The sequence below is a fragment of the Anarhichas minor genome, unplaced genomic scaffold, assembly GCF_050575085.1.
Source record: "Anarhichas minor isolate MPS153535 unplaced genomic scaffold, ASM5057508v1 ptg000027l, whole genome shotgun sequence".
Classification (NCBI taxonomy): domain Eukaryota; kingdom Metazoa; phylum Chordata; class Actinopteri; order Perciformes; family Anarhichadidae; genus Anarhichas; species Anarhichas minor.
The window spans coordinates 17855884-17870820 of NW_027466473.1; the positions used below are offsets into that span (position 1 = coordinate 17855884).

The following is a 14937-nucleotide window of genomic DNA, read 5'->3' on the forward strand; positions in this document are numbered from 1 at the left end:
AAAAAGTGTGAGTCTCTGGCTCCCTTCGATAGCTCAGTTGGTAGAGCGGAGGACTGTAGGCTGATGATTCCCAGTAGAAAATATGCAGGTATCCTTAGGTCGCTGGTTCAATTCCGGCTCGAAGGATGTACTTATTGTTGTTGTCTGTTCAGACTGGATAGATGGGCCTTATTATCAGTAATCAAGTGCAGTTAATCGGCAATAATTGAATATGTAACTTTGCAAGAGTTTTAAACAAGCATGTACGGAGACAAAGAGAGGTGGCTGTGTTTCATGTTTGACTCTTTGCATTGTTGAGTGTTTGGAAAACAAACTTTGTTTTGGCATCAGTTTCAGCCTCGATACATACGCTGAAAAAGTGTGAGTCTCTGGCTCCCTTCGATAGCTCAGTTGGTAGAGCGGAGGACTGTAGGCTGATGATTCCCAGTAGAAAATATGCAGGTATCCTTAGGTCGCTGGTTCAATTCCGGCTCGAAGGATGTACTTATTGTTGTTGTCTGTTCAGACTGGATAGATGGGCCTTATTATCAGTAATCAAGTGCAGTTCATCGGCAATAATTGAATATGTAACTTTGCAAGAGTTTTAAACAAGCATGTACGGAGACAAAGAGAGGTGGCTGTTTTTCATGTTTGACTCTTTGCATTGTTGAGTGTTTGGAAAACAAACTTTGTTTTGGCATCAGTTTCAGCCTCGATACATACGCTGAAAAAGTGTGAGTCTCTGGCTCCCTTCGATAGCTCAGTTGGTAGAGCGGAGGACTGTAGGCTGATGATTCCCAGTAGAAAATATGCAGGTATCCTTAGGTCGCTGGTTCAATTCTGGCTCGAAGGATGTACTTATTGTTGTCTGTTCAGACTGGATAGATGGGCCTTATTATCAATAATCAAGTGCAGTTCATCGGCAATAATTGAATATGTAACTTTGCAAGAGTTTTAAACAAGCATGTACGGAGACAAAGAGAGGTGGCTGTTTTTCATGTTTGACTCTTTGCATTGTTGAGTGTTTGGAAAACAAACTTTGTTTTGGCATCAGTTTCAGCCTCGATACATACGCTGAAAAAGTGTCAGTCTCTGGCTCCCTTCGATAGCTCAGTTGGTAGAGCGGAGGACTGTAGGCTGATGATTCCCAGTAGAAAATATGCAGGTATCCTTAGGTCGCTGGTTCAATTCCGGCTCGAAGGATGTACTTGTTGTTGTTGTCTGTTCAGACTGGATAGATGGGCCTTATTATCAGTAATCAAGTGCAGTTCATCGGCAATAATTGAATATGTAACTTTGCAAGAGTTTTAAACAAGCATGTACGGAGACAAAGAGAGGTGGCTGTGTTTCATGTTTGACTCTTTGCATTGTTGAGTGTTTGGAAAACAAACTTTGTTTTGGCATCAGTTTCAGCCTCGATACATACGCTGAAAAAGTGTGAGTCTCTGGCTCCCTTCGATAGCTCAGTTGGTAGAGCGGAGGACTGTAGGCTGATGATTCCCAGTAGAAAATATGCAGGTATCCTTAGGTCGCTGGTTCAATTCCGGCTCGAAGGATGTACTTATTGTTGTTGTCTGTTCAGACTGGATAGATGGGCCTTATTATCAGTAATCAAGTGCAGTTAATCGGCAATAATTGAATATGTAACTTTGCAAGAGTTTTAAACAAGCATGTACGGAGACAAAGAGAGGTGGCTGTGTTTCATGTTTGACTCTTTGCATTGTTGAGTGTTTGGAAAACAAACTTTTTTTTTGGCATCAGTTTCAGCCTCGATACATACGCTGAAAAAGTGTGAGTCTCTGGCTCCCTTCGATAGCTCAGTTGGTAGAGCGGAGGACTGTAGGCTGATGATTCCCAGTAGAAAATATGCAGGTATCCTTAGGTCGCTGGTTCAATTCCGGCTCGAAGGATGTACTTATTGTTGTTGTCTGTTCAGACTGGATAGATGGGCCTTATTATCAGTAATCAAGTGCAGTTCATCGGCAATAATTGAATATGTAACTTTGCAAGAGTTTTAAACAAGCATGTACGGAGACAAAGAGAGGTGGCTGTGTTTCATGTTTGACTCTTTGCATTGTTGAGTGTTTGGAAAACAAACTTTGTTTTGGTATCAGTTTCAGCCTCGATACATACGCTGAAAAAGTGTGAGTCTCTGGCTCCCTTCGATAGCTCAGCTGGTAGAGCGGAGGACTGTAGGCTGATGATTCCCAGTAGAAAATATGCAGGTATCCTTAGGTCGCTGGTTCAATTCTGGCTCGAAGGATGTACTTATTGTTGTCTGTTCAGACTGGATAGATGGGCCTTATTATCAATAATCAAGTGCAGTTCATCGGCAATAATTGAATATGTAACTTTGCAAGAGTTTTAAACAAGCATGTACGGAGACAAAGAGAGGTGGCTGTGTTTCATGTTTGACTCTTTGCATTGTTGAGTGTTTGGAAAACAAACTTTGTTTTGGCATCAGTTTCAGCCTCGATACATACGCTGAAAAAGTGTGAGTCTCTGGCTCCCTTCGATAGCTCAGTTGGTAGAGCGGAGGACTGTAGGCTGATGATTCCCAGTAGAAAATATGCAGGTATCCTTAGGTCGCTGGTTCAATTCCGGCTCGAAGGATGTACTTATTGTTGTTGTCTGTTCAGACTGGATAGATGGGCCTTATTATCAGTAATCAAGTGCAGTTCATCGGCAATAATTGAATATGTAACTTTGCAAGAGTTTTAAACAAGCATGTACGGAGACAAAGAGAGGTGGCTGTGTTTCATGTTTGACTCTTTGCATTGTTGAGTGTTTGGAAAACAAACTTTGTTTTGGTATCAGTTTCAGCCTCGATACATACGCTGAAAAAGTGTGAGTCTCTGGCTCCCTTCGATAGCTCAGTTGGTAGAGCGGAGGACTGTAGGCTGATGATTCCCAGTAGAAAATATGCAGGTATCCTTAGGTCGCTGGTTCAATTCTGGCTCGAAGGATGTACTTATTGTTGTCTGTTCAGACTGGATAGATGGGCCTTATTATCAATAATCAAGTGCAGTTCATCGGCAATAATTGAATATGTAACTTTGCAAGAGTTTTAAACAAGCATGTACGGAGACAAAGAGAGGTGGCTGTTTTTCATGTTTGACTCTTTGCATTGTTGAGTGTTTGGAAAACAAACTTTGTTTTGGCATCAGTTTCAGCCTCGATACATACGCTGAAAAAGTGTGAGTCTCTGGCTCCCTTCGATAGCTCAGTTGGTAGAGCGGAGGACTGTAGGCTGATGATTCCCAGTAGAAAATATGCAGGTATCCTTAGGTCGCTGGTTCAATTCCGGCTCGAAGGATGTACTTATTGTTGTTGTCTGTTCAGACTGGATAGATGGGCCTTATTATCAGTAATCAAGTGCAGTTAATCGGCAATAATTGAATATGTAACTTTGCAAGAGTTTTAAACAAGCATGTACGGAGACAAAGAGAGGTGGCTGTTTTTCATGTTTGACTCTTTGCATTGTTGAGTGTTTGGAAAACAAACTTTGTTTTGGCATCAGTTTCAGCCTCGATACATACGCTGAAAAAGTGTGGATTTCTGGCTCCCTTCGATAGCTCAGTTGGTAGAGCGGAGGACTGTAGGCTGATGATTCCCAGTAGAAAATATGCAGGTATCCTTAGGTCGCTGGTTCAATTCCGGCTCGAAGGATGTACTTATTGTTGTTGTCTGTTCAGACTGGATAGATGGGCCTTATTATCAGTAATCAAGTGCAGTTCATCGGCAATAATTGCATATGTAACTTTGTTTTGGCATCAGTTTCAGCCTCGATACATACGCTGAAAAAGTGTGAGTCTCTGGCTCCCTTCGATAGCTCAGTTGGTAGAGCGGAGGACTGTAGGCTGATGATTCCCAGTAGAAAATATGCAGGTATCCTTAGGTCGCTGGTTCAATTCCGGCTCGAAGGATGTACTTATTGTTGTTGTCTGTTCAGACTGGATAGATGGGCCTTATTATCAGTAATCAAGTGCAGTTAATCGGCAATAATTGAATATGTAACTTTGCAAGAGTTTTAAACAAGCATGTACGGAGACAAAGAGAGGTGGCTGTGTTTCATGTTTGACTCTTTGCATTGTTGAGTGTTTGGAAAACAAACTTTGTTTTGGCATCAGTTTCAGCCTCGATACATACGCTGAAAAAGTGTGAGTCTCTGGCTCCCTTCGATAGCTCAGTTGGTAGAGCGGAGGACTGTAGGCTGATGATTCCCAGTAGAAAATATGCAGGTATCCTTAGGTCGCTGGTTCTATTCCGGCTCGAAGGATGTACTTATTGTTGTTGTCTGTTCAGACTGGATAGATGGGCCTTATTATCAATAATCAAGTGCAGTTCATCGGCAATAATTGAATATGTAACTTTGCAAGAGTTTTAAACAAGCATGTACGGAGACAAAGAGAGGTGGCTGTTTTTCATGTTTGACTCTTTGCATTGTTGAGTGTTTGGAAAACAAACTTTGTTTTGGCATCAGTTTCAGCCTCGATACATACGCTGAAAAAGTGTGAGTCTCTGGCTCCCTTCGATAGCTCAGTTGGTAGAGCGGAGGACTGTAGGCTGATGATTCCCAGTAGAAAATATGCAGGTATCCTTAGGTCGCTGGTTCAATTCCGGCTCGAAGGATGTACTTATTGTTGTTGTCTGTTCAGACTGGATAGATGGGCCTTATTATCAGTAATCAAGTGCAGTTAATCGGCAATAATTGAATATGTAACTTTGCAAGAGTTTTAAACAAGCATGTACGGAGACAAAGAGAGGTGGCTGTGTTTCATGTTTGACTCTTTGCATTGTTGAGTGTTTGGAAAACAAACTTTGTTTTGGCATCAGTTTCAGCCTCGATACATACGCTGAAAAAGTGTGAGTCTCTGGCTCCCTTCGATAGCTCAGTTGGTAGAGCGGAGGACTGTAGGCTGATGATTCCCAGTAGAAAATATGCAGGTATCCTTAGGTCGCTGGTTCAATTCCGGCTCGAAGGATGTACTTATTGTTGTTGTCTGTTCAGACTGGATAGATGGGCCTTATTATCAGTAATCAAGTGCAGTTCATCGGCAATAATTGAATATGTAACTTTGCAAGAGTTTTAAACAAGCATGTACGGAGACAAAGAGAGGTGGCTGTTTTTCATGTTTGACTCTTTGCATTGTTGAGTGTTTGGAAAACAAACTTTGTTTTGGCATCAGTTTCAGCCTCGATACATACGCTGAAAAAGTGTGAGTCTCTGGCTCCCTTCGATAGCTCAGTTGGTAGAGCGGAGGACTGTAGGCTGATGATTCCCAGTAGAAAATATGCAGGTATCCTTAGGTCGCTGGTTCAATTCTGGCTCGAAGGATGTACTTATTGTTGTCTGTTCAGACTGGATAGATGGGCCTTATTATCAATAATCAAGTGCAGTTCATCGGCAATAATTGAATATGTAACTTTGCAAGAGTTTTAAACAAGCATGTACGGAGACAAAGAGAGGTGGCTGTATTTCATGTTTGACTCTTTGCATTGTTGAGTGTTTGGAAAACAAACTTTGTTTTGGCATCAGTTTCAGCCTCGATACATACGCTGAAAAAGTGTGAGTCTCTGGCTCCCTTCGATAGCTCAGTTGGTAGAGCGGAGGACTGTAGGCTGATGATTCCCAGTAGAAAATATGCAGGTATCCTTAGGTCGCTGGTTCAATTCCGGCTCGAAGGATGTACTTATTGTTGTTGTCTGTTCAGACTGGATAGATGGGCCTTATTATCAAGTGCAGTTCATCGGCAATAATTGAATATGTAACTTTGCAAGAGTTTTAAACAAGCATGTACGGAGACAAAGAGAGGTGGCTGTATTTCATGTTTGACTCTTTGCATTGTTGAGTGTTTGGAAAACAAACTTTGTTTTGGCATCAGTTTCAGCCTCGATACATACGCTGAAAAAGTATGAGTCTCTGGCTCCCTTCGATAGCTCAGTTGGTAGAGCGGAGGACTGTAGGCTGATGATTCCCAGTAGAAAATATGCAGGTATCCTTAGGTCGCTGGTTCAATTCCGGCTCGAAGGATGTACTTATTGTTGTCTGTTCAGACTGGATAGATGGGCCTTATTATCAATAATCAAGTGCAGTTCATCGGCAATAATTGAATATGTAACTTTGCAAGAGTTTTAAACAAGCATGTACGGAGACAAAGAGAGGTGGCTGTTTTTCATGTTTGACTCTTTGCATTGTTGAGTGTTTGGAAAACAAACTTTGTTTTGGCATCAGTTTCAGCCTCGATACATACGCTGAAAAAGTGTGAGTCTCTGGCTCCCTTCGATAGCTCAGTTGGTAGAGCGGAGGACTGTAGGCTGATGATTCCCAGTAGAAAATATGCAGGTATCCTTAGGTTGCTGGTTCAATTCCGGCTCGAAGGATGTACTTATTGTTGTTGTCTGTTCAGACTAGATAGATGGGCCTTATTATCAGTAATCAAGTGCAGTTCATCGGCAATAATTGAATATGTAACTTTGCAAGAGTTTTAAACAAGCATGTACGGAGACAAAGAGAGGTGGCTGTATTTCATGTTTGACTCTTTGCATTGTTGAGTGTTTGGAAAACAAACTTTGTTTTGGCATCAGTTTCAGCCTCGATACATACGCTGAAAAAGTGTGAGTCTCTGGCTCCCTTCGATAGCTCAGTTGGTAGAGCGGAGGACTGTAGGTTGATGATTCCCAGTAGAAAATATGCAGGTATCCTTAGGTCGCTGGTTCAATTCCGGCTCGAAGGATGTACTTATTGTTGTTGTCTGTTCAGACTGGATAGATGGGCCTTATTATCAGTAATCAAGTGCAGTTAATCGGCAATAATTGAAAATGTAACTTTGCAAGAGTTTTAAACAAGCATGTACGGAGACAAAGAGAGGTGTCTGTGTTTCATGTTTGACTCTTTGCATTGTTGAGTGTTTGGAAAACAAACTTTGTTTTGGCATCAGTTTCAGCCTCGATACATACGCTGAAAAAGTGTGAGTCTCTGGCTCCCTTCGATAGCTCAGTTGGTAGAGCGGAGGACTGTAGGCTGATGATTCCCAGTAGAAAATATGCAGGTATCCTTAGGTCGCTGGTTCTATTCCGGCTCGAAGGATGTACTTATTGTTGTTGTCTGTTCAGACTGGATAGATGGGCCTTATTATCAATAATCAAGTGCAGTTCATCGGCAATAATTGAATATGTAACTTTGCAAGAGTTTTAAACAAGCATGTACGGAGACAAAGAGAGGTGGCTGTTTTTCATGTTTGACTCTTTGCATTGTTGAGTGTTTGGAAAACAAACTTTGTTTTGGCATCAGTTTCAGCCTCGATACATACGCTGAAAAAGTGTGAGTCTCTGGCTCCCTTCGATAGCTCAGTTGGTAGAGCGGAGGACTGTAGGCTGATGATTCCCAGTAGAAAATATGCAGGTATCCTTAGGTCGCTGGTTCAATTCCGGCTCGAAGGATGTACTTATTGTTGTTGTCTGTTCAGACTGGATAGATGGGCCTTATTATCAGTAATCAAGTGCAGTTAATCGGCAATAATTGAATATGTAACTTTGCAAGAGTTTTAAACAAGCATGTACGGAGACAAAGAGAGGTGGCTGTGTTTCATGTTTGACTCTTTGCATTGTTGAGTGTTTGGAAAACAAACTTTGTTTTGGCATCAGTTTCAGCCTCGATACATACGCTGAAAAAGTGTGAGTCTCTGGCTCCCTTCGATAGCTCAGTTGGTAGAGCGGAGGACTGTAGGCTGATGATTCCCAGTAGAAAATATGCAGGTATCCTTAGGTCGCTGGTTCAATTCCGGCTCGAAGGATGTACTTATTGTTGTTGTCTGTTCAGACTGGATAGATGGGCCTTATTATCAGTAATCAAGTGCAGTTCATCGGCAATAATTGAATATGTAACTTTGCAAGAGTTTTAAACAAGCATGTACGGAGACAAAGAGAGGTGGCTGTTTTTCATGTTTGACTCTTTGCATTGTTGAGTGTTTGGAAAACAAACTTTGTTTTGGCATCAGTTTCAGCCTCGATACATACGCTGAAAAAGTGTGAGTCTCTGGCTCCCTTCGATAGCTCAGTTGGTAGAGCGGAGGACTGTAGGCTGATGATTCCCAGTAGAAAATATGCAGGTATCCTTAGGTCGCTGGTTCAATTCTGGCTCGAAGGATGTACTTATTGTTGTCTGTTCAGACTGGATAGATGGGCCTTATTATCAATAATCAAGTGCAGTTCATCGGCAATAATTGAATATGTAACTTTGCAAGAGTTTTAAACAAGCATGTACGGAGACAAAGAGAGGTGGCTGTTTTTCATGTTTGACTCTTTGCATTGTTGAGTGTTTGGAAAACAAACTTTGTTTTGGCATCAGTTTCAGCCTCGATACATACGCTGAAAAAGTGTCAGTCTCTGGCTCCCTTCGATAGCTCAGTTGGTAGAGCGGAGGACTGTAGGCTGATGATTCCCAGTAGAAAATATGCAGGTATCCTTAGGTCGCTGGTTCAATTCCGGCTCGAAGGATGTACTTGTTGTTGTTGTCTGTTCAGACTGGATAGATGGGCCTTATTATCAGTAATCAAGTGCAGTTAATCGGCAATAATTGAATATGTAACTTTGCAAGAGTTTTAAACAAGCATGTACGGAGACAAAGAGAGGTGGCTGTGTTTCATGTTTGACTCTTTGCATTGTTGAGTGCTTGGAAAACAAACTTTGTTTTGGCATCAGTTTCAGCCTCGATACATACGCTGAAAAAGTGTGAGTCTCTGGCTCCCTTCGATAGCTCAGTTGGTAGAGCGGAGGACTGTAGGCTGATGATTCCCAGTAGAAAATATGCAGGTATCCTTAGGTCGCTGGTTCAATTCCAGCTCGAAGGATGTACTTATTGTTGTTGTCTGTTCAGACTTGATAGATGGGCCTTATTATCAGTAATCAAGTGCAGTTAATCGGCAATAATTGAATATGTAACTTTGCAAGAGTTTTAAACAAGCATGTACGGAGACAAAGAGAGGTGGCTGTGTTTCATGTTTGACTCTTTGCATTGTTGAGTGCTTGGAAAACAAACTTTGTTTTGGCATCAGTTTCAGCCTCGATACATACGCTGAAAAAGTGTGAGTCTCTGGCTCCCTTCGATAGCTCAGTTGGTAGAGCGGAGGACTGTAGGCTGATGATTCCCAGTAGAAAATATGCAGGTATCCTTAGGTCGCTGGTTCAATTCCGGCTCGAAGGATGTACTTATTGTTGTTGTCTGTTCAGACTGGATAGATGGGCCTTATTATCAAGTGCAGTTCATCGGCAATAATTGAATATGTAACTTTGCAAGAGTTTTAAACAAGCATGTACGGAGACAAAGAGAGGTGGCTGTTTTTCATGTTTGACTCTTTGCATTGTTGAGTGCTTGGAAAACAAACTTTGTTTTGGCATCAGTTTCAGCCTCGATACATACGCTGAAAAAGTGTGAGTCTCTGGCTCCCTTCGATAGCTCAGTTGGTAGAGCGGAGGACTGTAGGCTGATGATTCCCAGTAGAAAATATGCAGGTATCCTTAGGTTGCTGGTTCAATTCCGGCTCGAAGGATGTACTTATTGTTGTTGTCTGTTCAGACTAGATAGATGGGCCTTATTATCAGTAATCAAGTGCAGTTCATCGGCAATAATTGAATATGTAACTTTGCAAGAGTTTTAAACAAGCATGTACGGAGACAAAGAGAGGTGGCTGTATTTCATGTTTGACTCTTTGCATTGTTGAGTGTTTGGAAAACAAACTTTGTTTTGGCATCAGTTTCAGCCTCGATACATACGCTGAAAAAGTGTGAGTCTCTGGCTCCCTTCGATAGCTCAGTTGGTAGAGCGGAGGACTGTAGGTTGATGATTCCCAGTAGAAAATATGCAGGTATCCTTAGGTCGCTGGTTCAATTCCGGCTCGAAGGATGTACTTATTGTTGTTGTCTGTTCAGACTGGATAGATGGGCCTTATTATCAGTAATCAAGTGCAGTTAATCGGCAATAATTGAATATGTAACTTTGCAAGAGTTTTAAACAAGCATGTACGGAGACAAAGAGAGGTGGCTGTGTTTCATGTTTGACTCTTTGCATTGTTGAGTGTTTGGAAAACAAACTTTGTTTTGGCATCAGTTTCAGCCTCGATACATACGCTGAAAAAGTGTGAGTCTCTGGCTCCCTTCGATAGCTCAGTTGGTAGAGCGGAGGACTGTAGGCTGATGATTCCCAGTAGAAAATATGCAGGTATCCTTAGGTCGCTGGTTCAATTCCGGCTCGAAGGATGTACTTATTGTTGTTGTCTGTTCAGACTGGATAGATGGGCCTTATTATCAGTAATCAAGTGCAGTTCATCGGCAATAATTGAATATGTAACTTTGCAAGAGTTTTAAACAAGCATGTACGGAGACAAAGAGAGGTGGCTGTTTTTCATGTTTGACTCTTTGCATTGTTGAGTGTTTGGAAAACAAACTTTGTTTTGGCATCAGTTTCAGCCTCGATACATACGCTGAAAAAGTGTGAGTCTCTGGCTCCCTTCGATAGCTCAGTTGGTAGAGCGGAGGACTGTAGGCTGATGATTCCCAGTAGAAAATATGCAGGTATCCTTAGGTCGCTGGTTCAATTCTGGCTCGAAGTATGTACTTATTGTTGTCTGTTCAGACTGGATAGATGGGCCTTATTATCAATAATCAAGTGCAGTTCATCGGCAATAATTGAATATGTAACTTTGCAAGAGTTTTAAACAAGCATGTACGGAGACAAAGAGAGGTGGCTGTTTTTCATGTTTGACTCTTTGCATTGTTGAGTGTTTGGAAAACAAACTTTGTTTTGGCATCAGTTTCAGCCTCGATACATACGCTGAAAAAGTGTCAGTCTCTGGCTCCCTTCGATAGCTCAGTTGGTAGAGCGGAGGACTGTAGGCTGATGATTCCCAGTAGAAAATATGCAGGTATCCTTAGGTCGCTGGTTCAATTCCGGCTCGAAGGATGTACTTGTTGTTGTTGTCTGTTCAGACTGGATAGATGGGCCTTATTATCAGTAATCAAGTGCAGTTAATCGGCAATAATTGAATATGTAACTTTGCAAGAGTTTTAAACAAGCATGTACGGAGACAAAGAGAGGTGGCTGTGTTTCATGTTTGACTCTTTGCATTGTTGAGTGCTTGGAAAACAAACTTTGTTTTGGCATCAGTTTCAGCCTCGATACATACGCTGAAAAAGTGTGAGTCTCTGGCTCCCTTCGATAGCTCAGTTGGTAGAGCGGAGGACTGTAGGCTGATGATTCCCAGTAGAAAATATGCAGGTATCCTTAGGTCGCTGGTTCAATTCCAGCTCGAAGGATGTACTTATTGTTGTTGTCTGTTCAGACTTGATAGATGGGCCTTATTATCAGTAATCAAGTGCAGTTAATCGGCAATAATTGAATATGTAACTTTGCAAGAGTTTTAAACAAGCATGTACGGAGACAAAGAGAGGTGGCTGTGTTTCATGTTTGACTCTTTGCATTGTTGAGTGCTTGGAAAACAAACTTTGTTTTGGCATCAGTTTCAGCCTCGATACATACGCTGAAAAAGTGTGAGTCTCTGGCTCCCTTCGATAGCTCAGTTGGTAGAGCGGAGGACTGTAGGCTGATGATTCCCAGTAGAAAATATGCAGGTATCCTTAGGTCGCTGGTTCAATTCCGGCTCGAAGGATGTACTTATTGTTGTTGTCTGTTCAGACTGGATAGATGGGCCTTATTATCAAGTGCAGTTCATCGGCAATAATTGAATATGTAACTTTGCAAGAGTTTTAAACAAGCATGTACGGAGACAAAGAGAGGTGGCTGTTTTTCATGTTTGACTCTTTGCATTGTTGAGTGCTTGGAAAACAAACTTTGTTTTGGCATCAGTTTCAGCCTCGATACATACGCTGAAAAAGTGTGAGTCTCTGGCTCCCTTCGATAGCTCAGTTGGTAGAGCGGAGGACTGTAGGCTGATGATTCCCAGTAGAAAATATGCAGGTATCCTTAGGTCGCTGGTTCAATTCCGGCTCGAAGGATGTACTTATTGTTGTTGTCTGTTCAGACTGGATAGATGGGCCTTATTATCAGTAATCAAGTGCAGTTAATCGGCAATAATTGAATATGTAACTTTGCAAGAGTTTTAAACAAGCATGTACGGAGACAAAGAGAGGTGGCTGTATTTCATGTTTGACTCTTTGCATTGTTGAGTGTTTGGAAAACAAACTTTGTTTTGGCATCAGTTTCAGCCTCGATACATACGCTGAAAAAGTGTGAGTCTCTGGCTCCCTTCGATAGCTCAGTTGGTAGAGCGGAGGACTGTAGGCTGATGATTCCCAGTAGAAAATATGCAGGTATCCTTAGGTCGCTGGTTCAATTCCGGCTCGAAGGATGTACTTATTGTTGTTGTCTGTTCAGACTGGATAGATGGGCCTTATTATCAGTAATCAAGTGCAGTTCATCGGCAATAATTGAATATGTAACTTTGCAAGAGTTTTAAACAAGCATGTACGGAGACAAAGAGAGGTGGCTGTTTTTCATGTTTGACTCTTTGCATTGTTGAGTGTTTGGAAAACAAACTTTGTTTTGGCATCAGTTTCAGCCTCGATACATACGCTGAAAAAGTGTGAGTCTCTGGCTCCCTTCGATAGCTCAGTTGGTAGAGCGGAGGACTGTAGGCTGATGATTCCCAGTAGAAAATATGCAGGTATCCTTAGGTCGCTGGTTCAATTCTGGCTCGAAGGATGTACTTATTGTTGTCTGTTCAGACTGGATAGATGGGCCTTATTATCAATAATCAAGTGCAGTTCATCGGCAATAATTGAATATGTAACTTTGCAAGAGTTTTAAACAAGCATGTACGGAGACAAAGAGAGGTGGCTGTTTTTCATGTTTGACTCTTTGCATTGTTGAGTGTTTGGAAAACAAACTTTGTTTTGGCATCAGTTTCAGCCTCGATACATACGCTGAAAAAGTGTCAGTCTCTGGCTCCCTTCGATAGCTCAGTTGGTAGAGCGGAGGACTGTAGGCTGATGATTCCCAGTAGAAAATATGCAGGTATCCTTAGGTCGCTGGTTCAATTCCGGCTCGAAGGATGTACTTGTTGTTGTTGTCTGTTCAGACTGGATAGATGGGCCTTATTATCAGTAATCAAGTGCAGTTAATCGGCAATAATTGAATATGTAACTTTGCAAGAGTTTTAAACAAGCATGTACGGAGACAAAGAGAGGTGGCTGTGTTTCATGTTTGACTCTTTGCATTGTTGAGTGCTTGGAAAACAAACTTTGTTTTGGCATCAGTTTCAGCCTCGATACATACGCTGAAAAAGTGTGAGTCTCTGGCTCCCTTCGATAGCTCAGTTGGTAGAGCGGAGGACTGTAGGCTGATGATTCCCAGTAGAAAATATGCAGGTATCCTTAGGTCGCTGGTTCAATTCCAGCTCGAAGGATGTACTTATTGTTGTTGTCTGTTCAGACTTGATAGATGGGCCTTATTATCAGTAATCAAGTGCAGTTCATTGGCAATAATTGAATATGTAACTTTGCAAGAGTTTTAAACAAGCATGTACGGAGACAAAGAGAGGTGGCTGTGTTTCATGTTTGACTCTTTGCATTGTTGAGTGTTTGGAAAACAAACTTTGTTTTGGTATCAGTTTCAGCCTCGATACATACGCTGAAAAAGTGTGAGTCTCTGGCTCCCTTCGATAGCTCAGTTGGTAGAGCGGAGGACTGTAGGCTGATGATTCCCAGTAGAAAATATGCAGGTATCCTTAGGTCGCTGGTTCAATTCCGGCTCGAAGGATGTACTTATTGTTGTTGTCTGTTCAGACTGGATAGATGGGCCTTATTATCAAGTGCAGTTCATCGGCAATAATTGAATATGTAACTTTGCAAGAGTTTTAAACAAGCATGTACGGAGACAAAGAGAGGTGGCTGTTTTTCATGTTTGACTCTTTGCATTGTTGAGTGCTTGGAAAACAAACTTTGTTTTGGCATCAGTTTCAGCCTCGATACATACGCTGAAAAAGTGTGAGTCTCTGGCTCCCTTCGATAGCTCAGTTGGTAGAGCGGAGGACTGTAGGCTGATGATTCCCAGTAGAAAATATGCAGGTATCCTTAGGTTGCTGGTTCAATTCCGGCTCGAAGGATGTACTTATTGTTGTTGTCTGTTCAGACTAGATAGATGGGCCTTATTATCAGTAATCAAGTGCAGTTCATCGGCAATAATTGAATATGTAACTTTGCAAGAGTTTTAAACAAGCATGTACGGAGACAAAGAGAGGTGGCTGTATTTCATGTTTGACTCTTTGCATTGTTGAGTGTTTGGAAAACAAACTTTGTTTTGGCATCAGTTTCAGCCTCGATACATACGCTGAAAAAGTGTGAGTCTCTGGCTCCCTTCGATAGCTCAGTTGGTAGAGCGGAGGACTGTAGGTTGATGATTCCCAGTAGAAAATATGCAGGTATCCTTAGGTCGCTGGTTCAATTCCGGCTCGAAGGATGTACTTATTGTTGTTGTCTGTTCAGACTGGATAGATGGGCCTTATTATCAGTAATCAAGTGCAGTTAATCGGCAATAATTGAATATGTAACTTTGCAAGAGTTTTAAACAAGCATGTACGGAGACAAAGAGAGGTGGCTGTATTTCATGTTTGACTCTTTGCATTGTTGAGTGTTTGGAAAACAAACTTTGTTTTGGCATCAGTTTCAGCCTCGATACATACGCTGAAAAAGTGTGAGTCTCTGGCTCCCTTCGATAGCTCAGTTGGTAGAGCGGAGGACTGTAGGCTGATGATTCCCAGTAGAAAATATGCAGGTATCCTTAGGTCGCTGGTTCAATTCCGGCTCGAAGGATGTACTTATTGTTGTTGTCTGTTCAGACTGGATAGATGGGCCTTATTATCAAGTGCAGTTCATCGGCAATAATTGAATATGTAACTTTGCAAGAGTTTTAAACAAGCATGTACGGAGACAAAGAGAGGTGGC

At 41.9% G+C, this 14937-nt stretch overlaps 43 non-coding genes across 43 annotated transcripts; all 43 read left to right on the forward strand.

Annotated features, from left to right (window-relative positions):
• Nucleotides 1-22: 22 nt before the first annotated feature.
• On the forward strand, nt 23-126 carry trnay-gua (transfer RNA tyrosine (anticodon GUA)). The gene is made up of 2 exons: nt 23-59; nt 91-126. It is a non-coding gene; the product is annotated as a tRNA-Tyr (tRNA).
• Nucleotides 127-375: 249 nt separating this feature from the next.
• On the forward strand, nt 376-479 carry trnay-gua (transfer RNA tyrosine (anticodon GUA)). Its single transcript has 2 exons — nt 376-412; nt 444-479. It is a non-coding gene; the product is annotated as a tRNA-Tyr (tRNA).
• A 249-nt stretch (nt 480-728) lies between these two features.
• On the forward strand, nt 729-832 carry trnay-gua (transfer RNA tyrosine (anticodon GUA)). The gene is made up of 2 exons: nt 729-765; nt 797-832. It is a non-coding gene; the product is annotated as a tRNA-Tyr (tRNA).
• Nucleotides 833-1078: 246 nt separating this feature from the next.
• On the forward strand, nt 1079-1182 carry trnay-gua (transfer RNA tyrosine (anticodon GUA)). Its single transcript has 2 exons — nt 1079-1115; nt 1147-1182. It is a non-coding gene; the product is annotated as a tRNA-Tyr (tRNA).
• A 249-nt stretch (nt 1183-1431) lies between these two features.
• trnay-gua (transfer RNA tyrosine (anticodon GUA)) lies at nt 1432-1535 on the forward strand. Its single transcript has 2 exons — nt 1432-1468; nt 1500-1535. It is a non-coding gene; the product is annotated as a tRNA-Tyr (tRNA).
• A 250-nt stretch (nt 1536-1785) lies between these two features.
• Nucleotides 1786-1889, forward strand: trnay-gua (transfer RNA tyrosine (anticodon GUA)). The gene is made up of 2 exons: nt 1786-1822; nt 1854-1889. It is a non-coding gene; the product is annotated as a tRNA-Tyr (tRNA).
• Nucleotides 1890-2138: 249 nt separating this feature from the next.
• trnay-gua (transfer RNA tyrosine (anticodon GUA)) lies at nt 2139-2242 on the forward strand. Its single transcript has 2 exons — nt 2139-2175; nt 2207-2242. It is a non-coding gene; the product is annotated as a tRNA-Tyr (tRNA).
• Nucleotides 2243-2488: 246 nt separating this feature from the next.
• On the forward strand, nt 2489-2592 carry trnay-gua (transfer RNA tyrosine (anticodon GUA)). Its single transcript has 2 exons — nt 2489-2525; nt 2557-2592. It is a non-coding gene; the product is annotated as a tRNA-Tyr (tRNA).
• A 249-nt stretch (nt 2593-2841) lies between these two features.
• Nucleotides 2842-2945, forward strand: trnay-gua (transfer RNA tyrosine (anticodon GUA)). The gene is made up of 2 exons: nt 2842-2878; nt 2910-2945. It is a non-coding gene; the product is annotated as a tRNA-Tyr (tRNA).
• Nucleotides 2946-3191: 246 nt separating this feature from the next.
• Nucleotides 3192-3295, forward strand: trnay-gua (transfer RNA tyrosine (anticodon GUA)). The gene is made up of 2 exons: nt 3192-3228; nt 3260-3295. It is a non-coding gene; the product is annotated as a tRNA-Tyr (tRNA).
• Nucleotides 3296-3544: 249 nt separating this feature from the next.
• Nucleotides 3545-3648, forward strand: trnay-gua (transfer RNA tyrosine (anticodon GUA)). The gene is made up of 2 exons: nt 3545-3581; nt 3613-3648. It is a non-coding gene; the product is annotated as a tRNA-Tyr (tRNA).
• A 153-nt stretch (nt 3649-3801) lies between these two features.
• On the forward strand, nt 3802-3905 carry trnay-gua (transfer RNA tyrosine (anticodon GUA)). The gene is made up of 2 exons: nt 3802-3838; nt 3870-3905. It is a non-coding gene; the product is annotated as a tRNA-Tyr (tRNA).
• Nucleotides 3906-4154: 249 nt separating this feature from the next.
• Nucleotides 4155-4258, forward strand: trnay-gua (transfer RNA tyrosine (anticodon GUA)). Its single transcript has 2 exons — nt 4155-4191; nt 4223-4258. It is a non-coding gene; the product is annotated as a tRNA-Tyr (tRNA).
• A 249-nt stretch (nt 4259-4507) lies between these two features.
• Nucleotides 4508-4611, forward strand: trnay-gua (transfer RNA tyrosine (anticodon GUA)). The gene is made up of 2 exons: nt 4508-4544; nt 4576-4611. It is a non-coding gene; the product is annotated as a tRNA-Tyr (tRNA).
• A 249-nt stretch (nt 4612-4860) lies between these two features.
• On the forward strand, nt 4861-4964 carry trnay-gua (transfer RNA tyrosine (anticodon GUA)). The gene is made up of 2 exons: nt 4861-4897; nt 4929-4964. It is a non-coding gene; the product is annotated as a tRNA-Tyr (tRNA).
• A 249-nt stretch (nt 4965-5213) lies between these two features.
• Nucleotides 5214-5317, forward strand: trnay-gua (transfer RNA tyrosine (anticodon GUA)). The gene is made up of 2 exons: nt 5214-5250; nt 5282-5317. It is a non-coding gene; the product is annotated as a tRNA-Tyr (tRNA).
• Nucleotides 5318-5563: 246 nt separating this feature from the next.
• On the forward strand, nt 5564-5667 carry trnay-gua (transfer RNA tyrosine (anticodon GUA)). The gene is made up of 2 exons: nt 5564-5600; nt 5632-5667. It is a non-coding gene; the product is annotated as a tRNA-Tyr (tRNA).
• A 242-nt stretch (nt 5668-5909) lies between these two features.
• On the forward strand, nt 5910-6013 carry trnay-gua (transfer RNA tyrosine (anticodon GUA)). Its single transcript has 2 exons — nt 5910-5946; nt 5978-6013. It is a non-coding gene; the product is annotated as a tRNA-Tyr (tRNA).
• A 246-nt stretch (nt 6014-6259) lies between these two features.
• Nucleotides 6260-6363, forward strand: trnay-gua (transfer RNA tyrosine (anticodon GUA)). The gene is made up of 2 exons: nt 6260-6296; nt 6328-6363. It is a non-coding gene; the product is annotated as a tRNA-Tyr (tRNA).
• Nucleotides 6364-6612: 249 nt separating this feature from the next.
• Nucleotides 6613-6716, forward strand: trnay-gua (transfer RNA tyrosine (anticodon GUA)). The gene is made up of 2 exons: nt 6613-6649; nt 6681-6716. It is a non-coding gene; the product is annotated as a tRNA-Tyr (tRNA).
• Nucleotides 6717-6965: 249 nt separating this feature from the next.
• trnay-gua (transfer RNA tyrosine (anticodon GUA)) lies at nt 6966-7069 on the forward strand. The gene is made up of 2 exons: nt 6966-7002; nt 7034-7069. It is a non-coding gene; the product is annotated as a tRNA-Tyr (tRNA).
• Nucleotides 7070-7318: 249 nt separating this feature from the next.
• trnay-gua (transfer RNA tyrosine (anticodon GUA)) lies at nt 7319-7422 on the forward strand. The gene is made up of 2 exons: nt 7319-7355; nt 7387-7422. It is a non-coding gene; the product is annotated as a tRNA-Tyr (tRNA).
• A 249-nt stretch (nt 7423-7671) lies between these two features.
• trnay-gua (transfer RNA tyrosine (anticodon GUA)) lies at nt 7672-7775 on the forward strand. Its single transcript has 2 exons — nt 7672-7708; nt 7740-7775. It is a non-coding gene; the product is annotated as a tRNA-Tyr (tRNA).
• A 249-nt stretch (nt 7776-8024) lies between these two features.
• Nucleotides 8025-8128, forward strand: trnay-gua (transfer RNA tyrosine (anticodon GUA)). Its single transcript has 2 exons — nt 8025-8061; nt 8093-8128. It is a non-coding gene; the product is annotated as a tRNA-Tyr (tRNA).
• A 246-nt stretch (nt 8129-8374) lies between these two features.
• On the forward strand, nt 8375-8478 carry trnay-gua (transfer RNA tyrosine (anticodon GUA)). Its single transcript has 2 exons — nt 8375-8411; nt 8443-8478. It is a non-coding gene; the product is annotated as a tRNA-Tyr (tRNA).
• Nucleotides 8479-8727: 249 nt separating this feature from the next.
• trnay-gua (transfer RNA tyrosine (anticodon GUA)) lies at nt 8728-8831 on the forward strand. The gene is made up of 2 exons: nt 8728-8764; nt 8796-8831. It is a non-coding gene; the product is annotated as a tRNA-Tyr (tRNA).
• Nucleotides 8832-9080: 249 nt separating this feature from the next.
• trnay-gua (transfer RNA tyrosine (anticodon GUA)) lies at nt 9081-9184 on the forward strand. The gene is made up of 2 exons: nt 9081-9117; nt 9149-9184. It is a non-coding gene; the product is annotated as a tRNA-Tyr (tRNA).
• Nucleotides 9185-9426: 242 nt separating this feature from the next.
• trnay-gua (transfer RNA tyrosine (anticodon GUA)) lies at nt 9427-9530 on the forward strand. Its single transcript has 2 exons — nt 9427-9463; nt 9495-9530. It is a non-coding gene; the product is annotated as a tRNA-Tyr (tRNA).
• Nucleotides 9531-9779: 249 nt separating this feature from the next.
• trnay-gua (transfer RNA tyrosine (anticodon GUA)) lies at nt 9780-9883 on the forward strand. The gene is made up of 2 exons: nt 9780-9816; nt 9848-9883. It is a non-coding gene; the product is annotated as a tRNA-Tyr (tRNA).
• A 249-nt stretch (nt 9884-10132) lies between these two features.
• trnay-gua (transfer RNA tyrosine (anticodon GUA)) lies at nt 10133-10236 on the forward strand. Its single transcript has 2 exons — nt 10133-10169; nt 10201-10236. It is a non-coding gene; the product is annotated as a tRNA-Tyr (tRNA).
• A 249-nt stretch (nt 10237-10485) lies between these two features.
• trnay-gua (transfer RNA tyrosine (anticodon GUA)) lies at nt 10486-10589 on the forward strand. The gene is made up of 2 exons: nt 10486-10522; nt 10554-10589. It is a non-coding gene; the product is annotated as a tRNA-Tyr (tRNA).
• A 246-nt stretch (nt 10590-10835) lies between these two features.
• trnay-gua (transfer RNA tyrosine (anticodon GUA)) lies at nt 10836-10939 on the forward strand. The gene is made up of 2 exons: nt 10836-10872; nt 10904-10939. It is a non-coding gene; the product is annotated as a tRNA-Tyr (tRNA).
• A 249-nt stretch (nt 10940-11188) lies between these two features.
• On the forward strand, nt 11189-11292 carry trnay-gua (transfer RNA tyrosine (anticodon GUA)). Its single transcript has 2 exons — nt 11189-11225; nt 11257-11292. It is a non-coding gene; the product is annotated as a tRNA-Tyr (tRNA).
• Nucleotides 11293-11541: 249 nt separating this feature from the next.
• trnay-gua (transfer RNA tyrosine (anticodon GUA)) lies at nt 11542-11645 on the forward strand. The gene is made up of 2 exons: nt 11542-11578; nt 11610-11645. It is a non-coding gene; the product is annotated as a tRNA-Tyr (tRNA).
• A 242-nt stretch (nt 11646-11887) lies between these two features.
• On the forward strand, nt 11888-11991 carry trnay-gua (transfer RNA tyrosine (anticodon GUA)). Its single transcript has 2 exons — nt 11888-11924; nt 11956-11991. It is a non-coding gene; the product is annotated as a tRNA-Tyr (tRNA).
• A 249-nt stretch (nt 11992-12240) lies between these two features.
• On the forward strand, nt 12241-12344 carry trnay-gua (transfer RNA tyrosine (anticodon GUA)). Its single transcript has 2 exons — nt 12241-12277; nt 12309-12344. It is a non-coding gene; the product is annotated as a tRNA-Tyr (tRNA).
• A 249-nt stretch (nt 12345-12593) lies between these two features.
• trnay-gua (transfer RNA tyrosine (anticodon GUA)) lies at nt 12594-12697 on the forward strand. The gene is made up of 2 exons: nt 12594-12630; nt 12662-12697. It is a non-coding gene; the product is annotated as a tRNA-Tyr (tRNA).
• A 246-nt stretch (nt 12698-12943) lies between these two features.
• trnay-gua (transfer RNA tyrosine (anticodon GUA)) lies at nt 12944-13047 on the forward strand. The gene is made up of 2 exons: nt 12944-12980; nt 13012-13047. It is a non-coding gene; the product is annotated as a tRNA-Tyr (tRNA).
• A 249-nt stretch (nt 13048-13296) lies between these two features.
• Nucleotides 13297-13400, forward strand: trnay-gua (transfer RNA tyrosine (anticodon GUA)). The gene is made up of 2 exons: nt 13297-13333; nt 13365-13400. It is a non-coding gene; the product is annotated as a tRNA-Tyr (tRNA).
• A 249-nt stretch (nt 13401-13649) lies between these two features.
• trnay-gua (transfer RNA tyrosine (anticodon GUA)) lies at nt 13650-13753 on the forward strand. The gene is made up of 2 exons: nt 13650-13686; nt 13718-13753. It is a non-coding gene; the product is annotated as a tRNA-Tyr (tRNA).
• Nucleotides 13754-13995: 242 nt separating this feature from the next.
• trnay-gua (transfer RNA tyrosine (anticodon GUA)) lies at nt 13996-14099 on the forward strand. The gene is made up of 2 exons: nt 13996-14032; nt 14064-14099. It is a non-coding gene; the product is annotated as a tRNA-Tyr (tRNA).
• Nucleotides 14100-14348: 249 nt separating this feature from the next.
• trnay-gua (transfer RNA tyrosine (anticodon GUA)) lies at nt 14349-14452 on the forward strand. The gene is made up of 2 exons: nt 14349-14385; nt 14417-14452. It is a non-coding gene; the product is annotated as a tRNA-Tyr (tRNA).
• A 249-nt stretch (nt 14453-14701) lies between these two features.
• Nucleotides 14702-14805, forward strand: trnay-gua (transfer RNA tyrosine (anticodon GUA)). Its single transcript has 2 exons — nt 14702-14738; nt 14770-14805. It is a non-coding gene; the product is annotated as a tRNA-Tyr (tRNA).
• Nucleotides 14806-14937: the final 132 nt, after the last annotated feature.